This window comes from Ambystoma mexicanum, chromosome 5p (assembly GCF_040938575.1).
Source record: "Ambystoma mexicanum isolate Mex_15411 chromosome 5p, UKY_AmexF1_1, whole genome shotgun sequence".
NCBI lineage: Eukaryota > Metazoa > Chordata > Amphibia > Caudata > Ambystomatidae > Ambystoma > Ambystoma mexicanum.
Genome location: NC_090930.1, coordinates 559593122 through 559613430, shown reverse-complemented (window position 1 = coordinate 559613430; position 20309 = coordinate 559593122). Strand labels below are relative to the sequence as shown.

General features: G+C 43.6%; 1 long non-coding RNA gene across 1 annotated transcript in view; it reads right to left on the bottom strand.

Annotated features, from left to right (window-relative positions):
* Positions 1-19215, bottom strand: part of LOC138481684 (uncharacterized) — a 60365-nt gene extending 41150 nt beyond the window's left edge. The window contains exon 1 of the long non-coding RNA XR_011274331.1: positions 19146-19215. This is a non-coding gene — a long non-coding RNA (uncharacterized lncRNA). The remainder of the gene's footprint in view (positions 1-19145) is intronic.
* Positions 19216-20309: the final 1094 nt, after the last annotated feature.

Below are 20309 nucleotides of genomic sequence, written 5' to 3'. Positions count from 1 at the left end.
GTCAATGGAAAAGAAACAAGCTGGCTATTTCTAAAGATCAAAACAACAAGTAAGAAACGAACACCCCCAGCTCGACATAAGCTGCTAGCAAATAGGTGGGATATATACAAGCCTGATTTCACGCTATGAAGCAAAGCTCGAAGGAAGGACAGCCACATAACTTCTCGAGTTTCCTAATAAGCAGATTGTAGAGTTGGCAGGCTGAGCCTAACCACAGTGCTGGATACAATTCCTAAATGGCTTTGGTATGAAGGACAAGCTATTCTATTGCATTTAACAGCGACAATTAATTCCTGCTTTCTGGTACTAAAGATGCCATTTTGTCATTTTTTCAAATTTATATATTTGCCAATTCAGCTTTTTGAGGCTTTTTAAAGCTTTTTAAAGAACATTATTATTATTATTATTATTATTATTATTATTATTATTATTATTATTGTATTTGTTGAGTGGGGACCTAGCTTTACAGAGGTATACAACTGTACAGGTGCATAACAGAGCCCTTTTCAGAGGTAACAACCGAACAAATATCCAGAAGGGGGTAGGATACAGAGGAGCACAGAGGAGGGGTACAGCTGTACAGGGTGGAAGGGAGGAGAGTGACGGAGGGTGTCTAGCGAGTCAGGTTTTGGGGGGAGTGACTTGATGGCCTCTGTGTTGAGTGGGAGATACTCCTGGAAGAGGTGAGTCTTGAGTTCTTTTCTGAATTGTAGGAGCATGGGGGTGAGTCTGATGCTGACGGGAGGAGGTTCCATATTCTTGGATGTAGACAGAGAAGGCATGTTTTCTGGTCCTTTCCTTTTTGCAGTGGGGGATTTCAAGTTTGCATGTGTCCTGGCTTCTGGTGGTGTGCTGTCCACTAGAGATGCTGATTTTCTCTGTGAGTTAGCTGGGTGACTTGATGACAACTGCCTTATGGATGATGCAGCAAGACTTGAAGGTGATTTGTACCAGTGAAGGTTGATGAGGGCCAGGGTGATGTGGACGTATCTGCATAGACCCTTGATGAGGCATGCAGCTGCATGTAGGACACATCTGAGGGGCACAAGGGAAGACAACAGGAGGCCTTTGAGGAGGGCATTGCCCCATCTAGGTGGGATTGGACCAGTGCTTGAATGGTGGATCTAAAGCTGTCCGGAGGGAGGAAGGGCTTGACTTTCTGCAGGAGGGAGAGCTGATACCAAGCTGTCTAAGTTTTCTTACCTATGCATGTCTTGAAGGAGAGGTGTTTGCCGATGTGGAACCCTGAGGGACAGGTTGTGAGCTCAGGTGTGAAGCCCTCAGGGCTCATGGGTTCATTGAAATGTTTTACTTTTCAATGGTTTTGTATTAAGAATAGGAATTCTTGTTATTTTACCTCGCATCTATTCTCTGGAGCATTAGAAAACATTGAATTAGAATGTTAGATTGCTTTTACGTAATTGATCTTAGAAGCCATGGGTTTTTTATAATGTTTTTGAACCATTTTGATTTAATGGGTTTACAGGGGTTGGTATCATCTCACCTATTTTAAGCATCACTGTGCCATACTGTAGGTGGATATGCACATTGTTGATTGGTTGCAAGCTTTAGGTTCCTAGAATGGAATACGAGAAGAATAGGATTCTAGAACTATATTAAACGACATAATTGTTAATATTGGAGAATGTTTATTGTTTGACTATACTATTTTAAATGCTAACATATTACCTCTACGAGAGAATTAATACACGGAAATGTTAAACAAGAATGGGAGCATTTTTTGTGCGAGTACAAAGAGATACCTGAAATCAAATGTAAGTGCATGTTGTTTGAGCGATAAAAATGTCGAAGGTTATTGATGACAGCTCATGTCACAAACTGAAATCCTGGAGGGCCTTCATAAGGGTGCTAGGCAGTGTTGCCCTCTCACCCCAATTCTATTTATTATCTTTTTGTTAGATTTTAGTCTGCTGTTTTAACTGAGTAGAATATACCCACCTGGATTAAAGTGTACTAAATATACAGCGCTATTATAAGTGGAATGATACGTTCTTGATGGACCTTACACCAAAGGGACTACGAGATAGCCAGAAGTGTGCGGCTAGTTATTTTGAGGAGCACGGCTTTGAACCTTATTTCACAAAACCAAAAATAATGATTTTTGGTAAGGACATATCAAAACATGAGTGATCTATCAATAATGTCAACATTGAAGTCATGGGCACTCATAACTATCTGGGTATTTTGTTTTGTAAATCATGTAGCTGGGCTCCTCACATCGGTATGGTCAGAAAAAGGCTAGTAGAACAAAAATGTTTAGAATTCTTTTTTGTTGTTATTCCTTTGCTTCGGGTAGTCCAAATATCTTTAATGCAGTAGATGGAATACAGGCTCTCTTACCACATGTTAAATATCCATGATATAAAAGGAGTTTAGCACTGCTGAAGATTTGGGGCTATGACCCTACCCAGGCCCTCTTGGTAGTATAAATAAGAGGGACCTGAAAAACAGAGATTAAGTCTTAGAGCACACCAATGCCATGGGCTGCATTTGTAATTAGAGTTCGCTGAAAACTTTTGTAGATTCACACTGAAGTGCCCCAGTGGTAAATTAAATAATTAAACTGAGGTCCATGAACATAGGATGACCAATTTAATGATATAGAATTAATGTTCTTCATCTGAAGGGCCGTATGATCTCGCTCAGAAACACTAGGTTATGTGCCTGTGGCTTAGGAGAAACAGAGGAAGTGTTGCATTTTCTGCTGATATGTTCAATGTTGCTGGACCTCAGGAGACAGGAGTCTGTGGCTTTGGAATAATTTGATTTGTTATAATGTGTGGTCTATTGCCGAGGTGCTCTCTCGAATTATGAATTGTAATTACATTAATTTCATAGTAGACAAATGCATTTCTGTGAAAGAGGCTTTTAAAAGATAGGGAAGACCGTTTTAATTATTTTAGTATGTATAATTCATATTTTAGGATTGCACCCTTTTTACAGAATTGTACATTAGTGTTATGATGTTTTATATTGCACTTTTTAGATTTGTTAATGGCAAAAGCCTAATACAATTAACTTTGATTACATGCTACTTATGTACACAAGGATAATGAGAATAGGTTCTTAGATGCACTGTGGCAGCGCCCCAACAGTATTGCTGTCCAATATTAAACTTGTCAGGTGCCCAAGTGTAGTGGTTTCTCTGGCATTAACCGCAGAGCTATAGCTCCCTCCAGGGCCTTGCATTGCATATATCAATATTATATGCCACAAAACGTGCCAAAGATCCATGTGGGCATTTTATGTGAAGGGTAGCTTTTGGCAAATGTGGAATGAGAAAAATCACAACAGTGTTTTTGGTCAAGAAGGAAATGTTGGAGTTTTGGTAAGGTGCCAACCACAAATAAGGCTTTTTAGATACTGTCCCTTGTAGAAAGGGAGGGGTTGGGAAAACTGAATGTTCAGAGGTTCAAGGAATATTCAAATCAGCAGAGTCCAAGGGAGGCAGAGCAAGGCCTAGTACATAGGTGTGTCAGACATGAGTACAAACAAGAAGCATTAGGAATCGAATCACAAGTGCATAATACAGAACACCATTAGGATACATTACTGTGCACAATAGCCATACCAATTCAGGCAAAAGGGAGGGAAGAGCTTGGAAGTAGGTGGGTGAAAAAGGGTTAGCATGGGGAGTTAGAGAGGGTAATACCTGGAAGATACTGTAGTGGAATTTGTAATCAGTAGTCAAGTATCACATTTTGTTTTCAGAGGATGTTTTTCTATTGTTTTCGGAAGTGGCAGCCATTATCCAGTAGTTTGCTGGCAGCTGTTAGAATCGGCACATATCAAGGTTCTTCCACCAAGTCTCGTTTTTCCTACAAGGGATAACCACAAGGATTCCAGTGCAAGAGGATCTCAGATGTTGTTCCAATAGATCTGTTAATGATGGATTTTAAAGTCAATGTGATTTTTGACAGGAAACCAATGCAGGGAAGGATGGGTAGTAGGATGGGTTTCCTCTGTTTGATGGCAAGGGTAAGTCTTGCTGCTTTGTTCTGGATCACATGTATTTGAGCAACAGAGATTTTGGAAGGATCAGCAGGAAGCCGTTACAGTAGTGCAGCCATGAAGGAACCAATGAAGAGGTGACCTGAACTTTTTGTGACATGTTGAGAAGTGGTTGTATGTTTCTCAGCATCTGCACCTATAAGTCAAATCTTCTCAGGAGTTCACCGATCTGATTTGCAAAGGAAATGTGATTGTCCAGGATGAAACCTAGATTTTTCATAGAGGTCACAACTTTGGGGAGGGAACTTAAGGAAGGCAACCAGGTGAAAGAAATGGTGACCAGGTTGGACTTAGATGATTTTAATGTTGTTGGCATTTAGGCAGATGATGTTGTCTATCATGTAGTCCGGAATCCAGAGTTGGCAATCTGAGATCTGGTGGTGAGAATTAAAATATATAGTGATGGTGTGTCAGTATTCATGTTTTCATAACTGACTATGACATGTGCACACTTTTCAGTTCGAGTAGTGCAGGTAAACGCTTACCGTTTACATTGAGTATGATGAGAATCTGGAAGCCGCGGAGGCACTGTGCACTGTCGGTCAGGAATCAACACGGCACTGCACGGAACGGGGCATTGTGTATCCAGCTGGTGTGGTGCTTGAACCGAGTACTCTGATAACCTAGATGTAATTTCTGTGGTTACCGGAGTGGCAATAATTAAGGTCTCTAACAGCTAATAAAATAGCAGCGAGTCATTCAGAAGTGGACAGCATACGTTTATGGGTATAGCACTTGTTACCAATTGTAAAAAGCATCCTGAAGACGGGTTTTGAAAACACACTGACACCAAGAGGTATTTCCTTCCGGTGTTGCTTTCCGACACCCAGAAACACAATCCAGTGTTGACGCCCCATGTTTCAATAGTGACCTACACGTGGTTTCAAATAGTCACCTTTGTTACTAACATCACACTGGCCTAAATGAAAAGTTGCGTTCCTGTATATTCATTGTACTTGAGTATGCATTGTTTCCTTTTTCTTCAAACGCAACCAAAAACATTTGTTTTGCAAATGTTTTTTATTTTGAAAAATCTTTGTAAATTCTTTGATATGATTATGTATATTAATTAAAATATATTTTTGATGATATCTGGTTTTTGGCTGTATATATGCTTTGTGAATAGCCCTCTGCAACAACTCAGGGAGTATTCCATCTGCAACCCGTGTTTTGGGAAGAAGGGGAGCTAGTGGTGGGAGCGTCTGCTTTTGTTACTTATGTAAACAGTGTACTTATGATTAGAAATGATGGCATTACAGTTGTCTATCCACATACATGCAACAACATATCAGCAGCAAAGCTAAACACAAACTGCAACAGCTGTACATATATATTATAAACTATAATAATAATGATAAACATACAAAAACATGTTTTATGTATTGCTCATGCAGGATTGTACCTGCTTCCAGGGGCTGTAATAATAGAAGCTATCATTACCCAATTAAATGCTACTAGATATACTGACTGTGGAATGCTGAAGAGTAAAGTTGGCCCTGCCAGGATTCAAACCTGTACCCTGCTAGCTGAACACAGATGTATAGAGGAGCTCTTAACTATCCCTACCAGTATTCAAACATGTACCCTGCTAGCTGAACACAGATGTATAGAAGAGCTCTTAACTTGCCCTGCCAGGATTCAAACCTGTCCCTGCTAGCTGAACACAGATGTATAGAGGAGCTCTTAACTTACCCTGCCAGGATTCAAACCTGTCCCTGCTAGCTGAACACAGATGTATAGAGGAGCTCTTAACTATCCCTACCAGTATTCAAACATGTACCCTGCTAGCTGAACACAGATGTATAGAGGAGCTCTTAACTATCCCTACCAGTATTCAAACATGTACCCTGCTAGCTGAACACAGATGTATAGAAGAGCTCTTAACTTGCCCTGCCAGGATTCAAACCTGTCCCTGCTAGCTGAACACAGATGTATAGAGGAGCTCTTAACTAGCCCTGACAGTAATCAAACATGTACCCTGCTAGCTGAACACAGATGTATAGAGGAGCTCTTAACTATCCCTACCAGTATTCAAACATGTGCCCTGCTAGCTGAACACAGATGTATAGAGGAGCTCTTAACTATCCCTGCCAGTATTCAAACATGTGCCCTGCTAGCTGAACACAGATGTATAGAGGAGCTCTTAACTTGCCCTGCCAGTATTCAAACCTGCGCCCTGCTAGCTGAACACAGATGTATAGAGGAGCTCTTAACTAGCCCTGACAGTATTCAAACCTGCGCCCTGCTAGCTGAACACAGATGTATAGAGGAGCTCTTAACTAGCCCTGACAGTATTCAAACCTGCGCCCTGCTAGCTGAACACAGATGTATAGAGGAGCTCTTAACTAGCCCTGACAGTATTCAAACCTGCGCCCTGCTAGCTGAACACAGATGTATAGAGGAGCTCTTAACTTTCCCTGCCAGGATTCAAACCTGCACCCCGGTAGCTGAACAGATATGTATAGAAGAGCTCTTAAATTGCTGAGCTTTCATGACAGCATTTAATAAATGCAGTGCCTCTAGACACGTATTGGTACATAGGAAATTTCGAAAAAGGATACAACGCCCTTTCCTGATACTATGACTATAATCTTATGAGCATACTCTTATGGGTACATCAGAAGTCGTTCATTCTTCCACCCTGGATAAACCCCTGGATCTTCGCCCCTTCTCCTGCTCTTCGTTTTACGACCAGTAGAGATTTTGTCAGACACTTTTGGTGTTCGTTTTGAAAGGCAATTGTAACCTGTTCTTCACTGTGTCTTTCTTGGAAATGTCATAATTTCCAATATACATATGCACATCTCAGAGATAATCTCTTCAGAGTTGCCACAGATGAAATACAAGATGTGATGTAGCTGCACATCATGGATAAAACTGTTCGAGTTCTAATAACACAATGAAGTCTACATTTTTGGTTCAATGGATGTTCTGTTTATGTGTACCTTTAAAGCAATCACATTCGTAAAGGAATGCTAAGGTTGCAATGCAATACACAAATCCTAATTTATTCCAGTTATGGTTTCTAAAGCAACCCATAAATGCACCATTTATGGTGTGTAAAGCAACACGTACATGTGCCACCAACATCATAAAATAACCATAAACCCCACTGGTCATGGCCTGTGGACATCCCCAGTGACGTTTTTGGTCAAACCAACTCCTAGCCTTGCCCCTGAATGCCAGATTCACCAAATCGGCCTCAAGTAGCTACTTCATCTGTGCAATTCATCCAGCCCTCCTATATTGGCCAGTTGCCACAGTATCCCCTCAAATTGCTGTAAACCATGCCCTGGGCCTTTCCAAAACTTTGTGAGTGAACATTGGGCCTGGGTGCATTGGCCAAAATGACAATTGTTGTAGCCCACAGGACACAAGAAGATAATTTCTAGTTTGCCAAAGCTATCAGCTGATACTGCTAGCTCCCCTTTGGTATGCCTTGCAACCCCTATGCATATTTACATGGGCAATGCCAAGGACTGATAGCAAATACAGCAAGAGCAATGCCTACCTTATTTTTCATATGTGTGAGCCTGTCTGAATCCAACATTGCCTTTGCTTAGTTTATTTGCTGTTTTACATTATGAAATGCACCATTCATTCAACATATGCACAGTGCTGATGTTACACTTACCTTGGCCTATTTCTGATTTGCAAATGCTCTCTCTTTTTAATTTGACCTTGGCTCCCCATGCACTACACTCTGGTCTCCAACCTTTACGTTGGCAAGAGCTACTTGTAGATAATGGCCAATCGGTGGGAGCTACTGGGGTGGTGATATCCATGAGTATGAGAATTTGTAACAAGATTTGTTTGGGTGGTATATTTGCTCTTTATGTAAACAAGGATTACTATATGCTGTTACCATGATATTAATACCTTCAGAGACATCTTTATTTCATAATGTATGTATTGTCTCCTAAAAATGATCAAGCATATCAGAATGTAGGAAACCAATCGAGGCATTCAGTGTGAAGGCTGACACTGCATGCTACTCATCAGTACTAATTAATGGGAGTTGTAGCTTAAAAACAGCAACATCACTCAGATGCTGTCAGACGGGATAACAGCTTTGATTTCAGGAAGTTCGTTCATGTCTAAAAAAGGTAGGTTTGAAGATCATTTTGGCTTAAAGTGCATATAGCCTCCTTGTCATAGTGTTTGCATCCAACTGCACACCTGATATGGCTGACAAATTCAGGACAGGTTTTAAAATCTTGTACAAAAGACTCAGTCACAGGAGTCACTGCACCCTTCACAACTGCATCAACTAGAAAAGTGGGTTGAAACAAAATTACCACATTTGGCTGAAAGCACACAAAATAACAAAAGAAGTTGCCAAATGGAAAGAAATAGCCCTTCTTGTCACTCAAAAAGACAGCACGCGTTTATGGAGTGTACTCAGGGGCAACTAAAAGCATGCCCTAACAATTAACGGGGTATCAGAACCTGATTGGGTGTTGCACATTGCACAAACTTTGGGTGCATCCTTTCCCAACGATGTGCCCTGCCCGCTAATGACTGCTCCTTGGATATGTCAGGCTTCCGTATTAGATCTAACCATCATCATCGAGCAGCTAGATGGCTCACGTGCAGCTGGACCAGATGGGATATGTAATGCTCTTGTTAAAATATCACCCGGGCTATGGGCGCACGCACTGCATTTACTGTTTACCCAGATTGGCACATCAGGTAATATTCCCGACACCTGGCGTGAAAGTCATATCCTCCCAGTGCACAAAAAAGGGCCATGGAACTCGTTGGGTAACTACCAAATGTTGGCGATGCTCGACGTTCCTGCAAGGCTGTTTGCCGAGGTCCTCTTGTTGAAGCTTAACTTATGGATGTTGGAAAATAACATACTGCTGAGCAACCAAATGGACTTTAGAAAAAAGCCTCAACCACCCACAATCTTCTAATTTTGGCCTTATCAGTCGAATATGCATGGAAACGTAGAGAAACCCCTGTATATTGTGCATTCATTGACTTTACGGCAGCCTTCGACTCAAAGATTCGCAACAAATTGTGGTTAAAATTAACACAATGCAACATCCCTCCTGGGCTCCTGAGGATGCTGATGTTACTCTACACAAACACGACTGTGAGGATTAGATTAGACACTGAAGGCAAACTGTTCCAACCTGTGCCGACCCAGCAGGGAGTGAAACAAGGGTGCATCATTGCTGCTACCAGAGGCATTGCTAGGGGGGTGCTGAGGCGGCTATAGCCCGGGTCTTTGGGTTGTAGCCCCGGAATAAAAGCTCTGGTGCTACAACAAAAATGCTAGCTAGACCTGAGTCCCACCAGTCCTGATATTAGTGTAGCCCCTGATCTTTTCCAGACCTAGCAACACCCTTGGCTGCTACCCTTTTCAATCTTTATTTGGCCGATCTTGAGTTAGCATTTCAAACCTGTACACATGTCCAGTTAAAATGGGTCGTCATCAGACGAGTTGGATAGCGTATGCTGATGACTTGTTATTACTTGATCTCACTTCCAAAGGCCTCCAGAATTTCATCTCTGCACTGGGCGTTTATGCAGAGAAAAATGGCCTCTCGATAAACATTGTGAAAAGTAAAATAATGACATTCTCTCCTGAGCACTGACTATCTAAGAACATAGTATGTAAACTCGATGGCACACAACTAGAATGTGTTTTGTTGTATAAATATCTTGGGATAAATATACAGAACACCCTGAAGTTGACAACACATTGGTCCCAAACCAAGATTCAATGCAACAGAGCTAACCGCACACGTTGCCTATTTATAGGCCAGCAAGATGGTATTTCTATTGAAACCATACTCCTCTAATACCTTGCCAAAATGCCCCCAATTCTTTTCTGATTCATTGAAATTTAAGGCCACTGCTATGTTGCAGCACTGAAATGTTTTGAGGGCAAAATGTTGCGTGATCTCCTTTGTGTGCCGCAAATGGTCTCGGTTGAAGATGTGTACCTAGAATTTACATTAAATGTGATTGTATATGATTTTATTCTGAAAACAGTAATGTTTTATGACAATCTTAGATGGCTCCAGAATAGAACTATGATGGTCACCTTTTTAAATGCTTTCCTTGAGCTCGATAACTGTAACTCGATAGGTACATTAGTATCATTACTAACTCTACATTCAAAGTGGTGTGTTGGGTGTTTTCTCCCTAGCCAAGATGGTGATGTACGACCTGTGAAATCTAGGCTAAAAACAAGACTCACCATGACTAATAGAGCAACACCTAGTAGTATTAAATACTAAACTGAATAGTGCCCTGTTTTGTGCATACATCTCTGCATGTTTGATCAAACCGATTTATATTGCGGCATACCCAAAAGGTTTGATAGCAAGACAGTATATTCTTCTGAAGTTCAACAACAGGGAGGCATTAATCACCGAAGGTGCTCGCTATGGTATAGCTTGTGAGTCTCGATACTGCCGACTATGTGGCACAGAAGCAATTGAAACCATCCAGCATCTCTGCTCCTTGAATGTGAGAGCTTGCAACAACTGAGGTCGAGTTACCTTAAATCATACAACAATAGTGGCAATTTTGTTGATTCATCTATGTTGTGGTCATTATTTATGGACGGACATGTTCTCAATTTGATATACTACATGACCACATGTTATTTAAAATGTGCTGACATCCAGAATTATCACTGGGGGTTTTAATACTGTAAAAACCCTATTTTAGATTGATGCACGTGAGGCACCTTTAAGCTTGAGCTCATGAAAGTCATCAGTAATTATGTGACATCAAACTACCAATGTTTTTAGCTATTATGTGTTTCATGTTGTATTTAAAGTGTGTTTTAATCCTTACTGTTTTAACATTTTTAATATACAAAGCCGTTGGCTATAAGTATACCAATAAATAAATAAATAAATGAATACATGTTCAACAAATAACTAGCAACTTTGAAGGATGCGTCTGTAACAGCATTTCCATTGCAGTGTTTAGTATACCCACTTTTTAGGATCACAGACACTTTCCTTTGGGAAACATTTTTTTTTCACCATGTATGTGTATTATGGAAAACAAGCCTCTCAGGATACTCCTCTTCCCCACTGTAACTTGGGCACCATAGATTAAATTGCCACATATTCTTTTTACGCTGGAAGAAAAGAAATCAATTTCCCACTCTGGATCGAAATGGTACATCTTTTGCCTTTTAATGGATGGTGCATCTGCATTCAGGATTTCAACAAGGGTAAGTTATTTGTTTCTTTTGGGGCTGCATGTGCAAAATCAATCTGAGGAGTAGTTCAATTAAAGTATAATATGGTTTTAAAAACATTCAGCATATACCAAGCTCAGCTTTGTCAAAAAATAAAATCCAGTGCCAGTTCAGCATATCCTCAATTCAAGCACATTGCTGCAGGTCGCAGACTTCAGCCAAGGGACAGTAAGCAGAATTCTACTTTGTTGACTACCGTTAAACGTTTTTATGCAAAATAATTGGCAAGATTAAAAAAAATTAACAGGTGGTAACCAAGTGATCAAGTTATATGCAACAAAATTGTAAATCACAGGTATAAAATACCATTCAGTTTTAGAGCGATGACTGGAAACTAGCACAAAGCATATAACAAACCAACCAGACAATATATGTATTGTTATAGTAAGATTTTGAGCAAAGAGATTATGGTTGTGTCAAGGGGCAACTTATTCATAATGGCTGGTGACCTGCCATTCTTCTGCCATTCATTAAGGAAGCAGTATCACAGACAAAAGTTCACAGGATCGCTGAATCTCCCTGCAGGAATCATGCAGGTAATTCTGGTGCATGATCCATGGACCATGTCTCTTTTGCACGTACATCTCTCTCAGACATATTAAGGGCTTCAGCATCACAAACATTGTTTAAAATGACAATTAGGATCTATTGTTTGCAATGGCATCAACACATGTTTTACAGTGGCATTGCCGGCACAGTGCCAGCACATCCCATGTACTCCTGGTAATAAGAAATCTATTCAATTTTGAGAATTATTTGTAAATGGTATGGTGCTTTGTCCACTTTTTATCATAAACAGTGCTTATAAATTGCACCATTTCAACCCAGTTATGAAAGGCCGAAAATCCCCAGCCAGAATTCGAACACATGCATATAGTTCCTCACAGATCTTTGTAGATCTCCCGGTTTCTGTAAATAGCCAAAGTGGATCAACACTATTCATTGTTCTCCCATCCCATGGCTCTCCTCAATGTTCTCTCACTGTATTCACCACCCTGTTTTGTGCAGTGTTCCATTATTTTGTAACATGGTTTAAGCAGTTTTAATCCCATAAATATCAAAATATACATATACAAACCACTGCTCTCTTTTCTCATTTCATTTTTACTTTTGTTTCGTAAAACATAGGCTGAAACAGAACTCTCATAACATGTTTTTCTAGTCCTGGCATGGATAGCACATGCCATTTTACAATTCTGTTTAGTTTGTAAATGTAAATGTAAGTGGACAAGCACCAGAATGCAGTGCGGCTGGTAGTTAAATTGCACTTAGCACTTACATTCCTGTATTCGGTCACCCATAGAGGTTGCCTCCTCCATATCATTGCACATTCCATCTCATCCTTTAATACAATTGGGTACAATGTCTTTAAAACTGAGAAGTCAGTATATTAAAATAAAAACAAATTGAATTCAAATCTTAAAAAAACACGCTGAGCAAAAATTCAAGGGTTGATTTAGTAACCATAACTGATAAAATGTAAGATTTCTGTAATACATTGCAACCTTAGCATTCCTTTTCTGAATGTGAATGCTTTAAAGGAAAACCTAAACATAACATAGCTTGAACCAAAAAATGATTACAGCTGTAGATTTATTTTCCCCATTCTGATTAAAAGGCTACAATTACCAGCATGCAAAGTAATGCTAACCAAAATAAATCTCAAGAAACAGTGAGACAGAAACAATCACAGCCCCAGCTTTTTTCACATGGCATTGCAGTTGTATGCCTCCCTTCCCTTTCTAATGAGCCATAATGTACACCTCTTGGTGGCAATAACTACAACGCACAATTCCCATTTAATTTTGATATTGATAGGTCACCCCAACACTGCCTGAGCCCTTCAAGCCCAGAAGCAGCCCCTCCTATCACTGTGCACACAGCTTTTGACTGTTTGCTTTGCAGGAAGAGGAGAGGGAGGGGACAGTGAAAAAAGGCCCAGGGACTTCAGACACCACAATAAACAAACAATTCTCATGTTGGTATCTGATGCAAGGAGCTACTGGGAAGCCTCAGGAGACCTGCCAGTGGATCGGATACCTTGGGACTAGAGGGAACGTTGGAGGTGGAGAGCATCATGACTCAGGTGGGGCTATCAGTCATGTCTTGGGTTTGAACGTAAAGTCCTCATTGTAAATGTAATTGTAACTGTAAATTTGAAAAGCGCTTATACACAAGTGAAGAGCATATACTCCACCTTCAGCCAGTCACCACTGTGTGCATATTGATATGATAGTTTAGTTTATTTATATAGTGCCCATACACAATGTGTTTCAAAGCGCTTCAAGGCAAGGGAGGCAACAAGGGAAAATACAATGACATTCTTAGAGGCCATGAACAGTAAGGATGTGAAATCAACTACCTTACTCGGCCTGACGACATTTCAGATAGTGCAAGAGCTAAGACATAGATAAGGAAGGGAGAGAGAGAGTGGGAAGGAAATGGAAACAGACAGGCGACTACCGTACTAGGCCTGACAACATTTCTGGTAGAGCTGGAGAAAAACAAAAGGTGAGGGAGAGGGGTGCAGAAAGGGAGGGGAGGAACAAAACAAGCGACTATAATACTAGGCCTGACGACATTTCAGATAGTGCTGGAGGGGGCATGGGGAGGAAAAAAACAGTAATGGGAGGGTGGAGGAAACAGATGCGTGCTACTTGTCTCTGTCCTTGTCAAGTCCTTTTCTATCCAGGTGCACTCTTGTCCCAGGGACATTTGAAAGTACATGGATGGGGTGAACGCCCAGATTTCTCACCTCGAATGAACCAACATGAGGGCAAGAATTTCTAAACTCGATGAACTTGAAAGGAGAACATACAACTCAAATGAACCTGTTCACGAGAAGATGGTGATAAAAGTGGTTTGGTGATTGTGTTTTTTGTTTCTTAATGGTAGGTGAACGTGCCCCCTTGCAGCCTTTATATTTCTCCTTGTTTGCGTTGCATGTTTGATTGAAGTAGTAATGCTGGACCGAAACTGGATTTCTGTGGTTGTGCATAGCATAGTTCTCTGCACTGAACGAGATGAAACGACTCGCCCACGGTCACACTGTGCCTCGGTGGCAGCCAGGGCGTGTACTTCACAGATGGAAAATCCAGAGCACTGCACGTGAGTCTTGTGGTGTGTGTCTTTACTGAATATTCATAGGTGGGTTTGATATGCATGTGTACATTCGAAAAAATAGAAAGGAAGAGGCAGGCAACACAATTAAGTAAGGACTAAAGGGAGGTTGTGATTTACACTTGAAAAAAAGTCAGTATTTGCAGAAGTGTTCAAACAGGAATCGGCTGGGAGCAAAGTAGATTGTAAGTAGAATCAGGAGGCTGAATTACTGAAGTTAAATCACCATGATATGTAAAATATGAGTAGACAAGGAACTCGTGGCTGCTATTATTAATGAAGAGAACATGCTACCTGGGAGTTTCATGTTTCCTCCTTTTAGTGCAGTGAAACCAACCATTAATCCCCAGATCCAAAACAATGTTAATTCCCTCTCCCCCCACACAAAGTAATTCTTTATTGCACAACGTGTTTGCGATATGGTGCGCGGTTCTGTTTTAGGAATGCAATAAAATTGTATAAAATGCAGGTCCCTTTTGGTGAGTGCTCAGTAGCACAGTGAATAGAGCTTCCTTTATTTTATGAGTGCAACACCCGTAAACATGCACCATTCTATTCAGGCGATGCTTTTCCAGTCCTGGTTTCTTCTTTGCATTGTGTAACGTTTCGTTTTATCACCGTAATAAATAGGGGCTACAGGACGAAAAACACCGGACTGGACAAGCATGTCTCAATTGGAAGTGGGCATGTTGGTGGGCAAGGCACATTTGGCAGTGTTGAAATCACAGCTCTGTTGAATAGACTACATTAGAATACCATTTTGCAACACTGCAGTGATATGATGCACATCGTTGTTTCCTATGTAGAGTGGCACACAACCTTAACTACGGTGTAGTTAATACATAGCCATTTTTGGGATATCTCTGGGCTCTTCCAGAGAAGTCAATTTAGGCATATATTTGTTGACAAAATGAAGCTGAACTCATAGACCTTAGAGTCCTTTAAGACGAGGTAGCAATATGTAGAGGTGGATGGGATACAGAAGTTACTCAAACATCAATAATCAAAACGACTCTGAAAGTTGTCAAAACTGTGTTCTGTTTTATTATCAGTTATCTAAAAAAGGGAGTACAACGGGCATCATCTGACGTTGCACAGCACGATCTCAACATATTTCAGAAAAAACAGTACTTTTATACCAAAAACCCGTTATTGCTGACGTCATGTTATGTTATGTTACTTGGCATTTATATAGCGCCTTATGTATCATTGGTATGATCTGAAACTGCTGATAGGTTGAACGCCCTCGGGAACCGCAGTTCAGTCAGTAGAGAGAAAGAAAGTGTGGTATGGTGCATGGGTGCACTGGCTATGTGTGCAGCTAGTGTGGTTGTTGCATAAAAGCTGCTTCTTAGCGGTAGGTGTGGTGCTGAGGAAATCAGTTGGATGTGTTCAGACTGGAGAGTGGACACCCAGACTAAGTTCTGGCTGTATTATGCCTGAAGAGACGCTTAAGCTAGCTGGAATGTGCTCAGCTAGTTGTGTTTTATTAGGATGATGTGGAGTTTGTGGGGTCATGTTATTATGAGAGCAGCTAGACCGAATGTGTCATAGTACAGATGTGTTCTATTTGAATTATGGTGTATCGGGGACGCTTTCTAGATTCAGCATTTAGCACAGCGATGATATTAGGCACACTTTCTAAATCCAGACTTTGGCAGAGCGATGCTATTAGGCACACCTTCTGAATTCGACTACACCACTGTGACGCTAATAGGCACACTTTCTAAGTTCAAACTTTACCACATTGATGCTAATAGGCACACTTTTTAAATTCAACTTTACCACAGTGACAGTATTAGGTACGCTTTCTAGAATCAACTACACCACAGTTGTGGTATTAGGTAAACTTTCTAAGTTCAACTTTACCACAGTTACACTATTAGGTACACTTTCTAGATTCAACTATACCACAGTTACGCTACTAGGCATACTTTCTGAGTTCAACTTTACCAGAGTTACGCTATTAGGCCCACTTTCTAGATTCAACTTTACCACAGTTACGCTACTAGGCATACTTTCTGAGTTCAACTTTACCACAGTTACACTATTAGGTACACTTTCTAGATTCAACTATACCACAGTTACGCTACTAGGCATACTTTCTGAGTTCAACTTTACCAGAGTTACGCTATTAGGCCCACTTTCTAGATTCAACTTTACCACAGTTACGCTACTAGGCACACTTTCTAAGTTCAACTATACCACAATTACGCCATTAGGTACACTTTCTAGAGTCAACTATACCACAGTTACGCTATTAGGTACACTTTCTAAGTTCAACTATACCACGGTTACGCTAATAGGCACACAGTCTGAGTTAAAAATTACCAGAGTTACGCTATTAGGTACACTTTCTAGATTCAACTTTACCCCAGTTACGCTATTAGGCAAACTTTCTAAGTTCCCTCCAAGTTCCCTCCAGGTGTGGCACTAGCTAACAATGGTAAGTAAGTTAGTGTGTATTGCGAGGCAGCATTTACAGTCCATTTACAGTGGTCACATGTCTATATAAGTATGCATTATCTAAGTCAATGGCAGTCTATCCTATGGGGAGGTAAGGTAGAGTGGCAGGGGCTTTCTGGAGTAGAGTAATTGCTCTACACTCCACCAATGCCACACTCACAGTTTTTGTTAGTGTCTGCTGAATGCTGGCTTCTCCTGTGGACACCTGCAGACACATCTTGGAGATGCCGATGTGGGAGCCGCCCTTTGCCTTGGGTCCTTAGCCGCAGGGGCTGCCAGGCAGAGGGCTGCCCGGCAGAGGGCTGCCCAGGTCTGGCCCAGGATAAGGAAGGAATTGTCCAATCAGGATGGGAGGAGGGACAAGGAGGCGGGACAAAGAGAGGGGAAGCTCCAGCACTGCTGGGGAGCCCACAAGGCTCACGAAACTCAGTGCACCGCCATGATGGTTCCAAGGGAGGGTCAGGGGGTCACAGTTCACACGGTCGCCTGTTGCCAAGATGGGAAATGGCACAGGGAGTGTTTGTGCAGTGATTCCCAGGCCACAACTCCAATGGGGGGAATTGTCCAATCAGGAACAGAGGAGGGACAGGGAGGCGGGACAAAGGGAGGGGTAGCTCCAGCACTGCTGGGGAACCTGTGAGGCTCACGAAACTCAGCGCACCGCGATGATGGTTCCAAGGGGAGACCAGGTGGTCACAGTGCACACGCTCACCTGTTTCCAAGATTGGAAATGGCACAGGGAGTGTTTGTGCAGCGATTCCCAGGCCACAACTCCAAAGGGGGGAATTGTCCAATCAGGACCGGAGGAGGGACAGAGAGGCGGGACAAAGGGAGGGGAAGCTCCAGCACTGCTGGGGAGCCAGCAAGGCTCACACAAATTCTGTGCAGTGCCATGATGGTTCCAAAGGGGGGCCAGGGGGTCACAGTGCACACGCGTACCTGTTGCCAAGATGGGAAATGGCAGAGGGAGAGTTTGTGCAGTGATTCCCAGGCCACAACTCCAATGGGAGGAATTGTCCAATCAGGACCGGAGGAGGGACAGGGAGGTGGGACAAAGGGAGGGGAAGCTTCGGCACTGCTGGGGAGTAGGCGAGGCTCATGAAATTCAGCGCACTGCCATGATGGTTCCAAGGAGGTCCAGGGGGCCACAGTGCACACGCTCACCTGTTGCCAAGATGGGAAATGGCACAGAGAGCGTTTGTACAGCGATTCCAAGGCCACAACTCCAATGTGGGGAATTGTCCAAGCAGGACCAGAGGAGGGACAGGGAGGCGGGACAAAGGGAGGGGAAGTTCCGGCATTACTGGGGAGCCTGCGAGGCTCACGAAAACTCAGTGCTCCGCCATGATGGTTCCAAGGGGTGGCCAGGGGGTCACAGCGCCCACGCTCACCTGTTGCCAAGATGGGAAATGGCACAGGGAGCGTTTGTGCAGCGATTCCCAGGCTACAACTCCAATGGGAGGAATTGTCCAATCAGGACCGGAGGAGGGACAGGGAGATGGGAAAAAGGGAGGGGAAGCTCCGGCACTGCTGGGGAGCCCGTGAGGCTCACAAAACTCAGTGCACTGCCATGATGGTTCCATGGGGGACCAGGGGGTCACAGTGCACACGCTCACCTGTTGCCAAGATGGGAAATGGCACAGGGAGCCTTTGTGCAGCGATTCCCAGGCCACGACTCCAATGGGGGGAATTGTCCAATCAGGACCGGAGGAGGGACAGGGAGATGGGACAAAGGGAGGGGAAGTTCCGGCACTGCTGGGGAGCCTGCGAGGCTCACGAAAACGTAGTGCTCCGCCATGATGGTTCCAAGGGGGGGCCAGGGGGTCACAGTCAACACGCTCACCTGTTGCCAAGATGGGAAATGGCACAGGGAGCGTTTGTGCAGCGATTCCCAGGCTACAACTCCAATGGGAGGAATTGTCCAATCAGGACCGGAGGAGGGACAGGGAGATGGGACAAAGGGAGGGGAAGCTCCAGCACTGCTGGGGAGCCCGTGAGGCTCACGAATCTCAGCACACCGCCATGATGGTTCCAAGGGGGGACAGGTGGTCACAGTGCACACACTCACCTGTTGCCAAGATGGGAAATGGCACAGGGAGCATTTTTGCAGCGATTCCCAGGCCACGACTCCAATGGGAGGAATTGTCCAATCAGGACTGGAGGAGGGACAGGGTGGCTGGACAAAGGGAGGGAAAGCTCTGGCACTGCTGGGGAGCCCGCAAGGCTCACAAAACTCAGCGCACCACCATGATGGTTCCAAGGGGGCCCAGGGGGCTACAGTGCACATGCTCACCTGTTGCCAAGATGGGAAATGGCACAGGGAGTGTTTGTGCAGCGATTCCCAGGCCACGACTAGAATGGAGGGATTGTCCAATCAGGACCAGAGGAGGGACAGGGAGGCGGCACAAAGGGAGGGGAAGTTCCGGCACTGCTGAGGAGCCTGCGAGGCTCAAGAAAACTCAGTGCTCCGTCATGATGGTTCCAAGGTGTGGCCAGGGGGTCACAGCGCTCACACTCTCCTGTTGCCAAGATGAGAAATGGCACAGGGAGCGTTTGTGCAGCGATTCCCAGGCTACAACTCCAATGGAGGAATTGTCCAATCAGGACCGGAGGAGGGACAGGGAGGCGGGACAAAGGGAGGGGAAGTTCCGGCACTGCTGAGGAGCCTGCGAGGCTCAAGAAAACTCAGTGCTCCGTCATGATGGTTCCAAGGGGTGGCCAGGGGGTCACAGCGCTCACACTCTCCTGTTTCCAAGATGAGAAATGGCACAGGGAGCTTTTGTGCAGCGATTCCCAGGCTACAACTCCAATGGAGGAATTGTCCAATCAGGACCGGAGGAGGGACAGGGAGATGGGACAAAGGGAGGGGAAGGTCCGGCATTGCTGGGGAGCCTGTGAGGCTCACAAAACTCAGTGCACCAACATGATGGTTCCAAGGGGGGCCAGGGGGTCGCAGTGCACACGCTCACCTGTTGCCAAGATGGTAAATGGCACAGGGAGCGTTTGTGCAGCGATTCCCAGGCTACAACTCCAATGTGAGGAATTGTCCAGTCAGGACCGGAAGAGGGACAGGGAGATGGGACAAAGGGAGGGCAAGCTCCGGCACTTCTGGGGAGCCCGTGAGGCTCACAAATCTCAGCGCACCGCCATGTGGTTCCAAGGGTGCACAGGTGGTCACAGTGCACATGCTCACCTGTTGCCAACATGGAAAATGGCACAGGAAGCGTTTGTGCAGCGATTCCCAGGCAACAACTCCAATGGGGGGAATTGTCCAATCAGGACTGGAGGAGGGACCGGGAGGCGGGACAAGGGGAGGGGAAGCTCTGGCACTGCTGGGGAGCCCGTAAGGCTCATGAAACTCAGCACACCACCATGATGATTCCAAGGGGGGCCAGGGGACACAGTGCACATGCTCACCTGTTTCCAAGATGAAAAAAACACAAACAAAAAAAATATC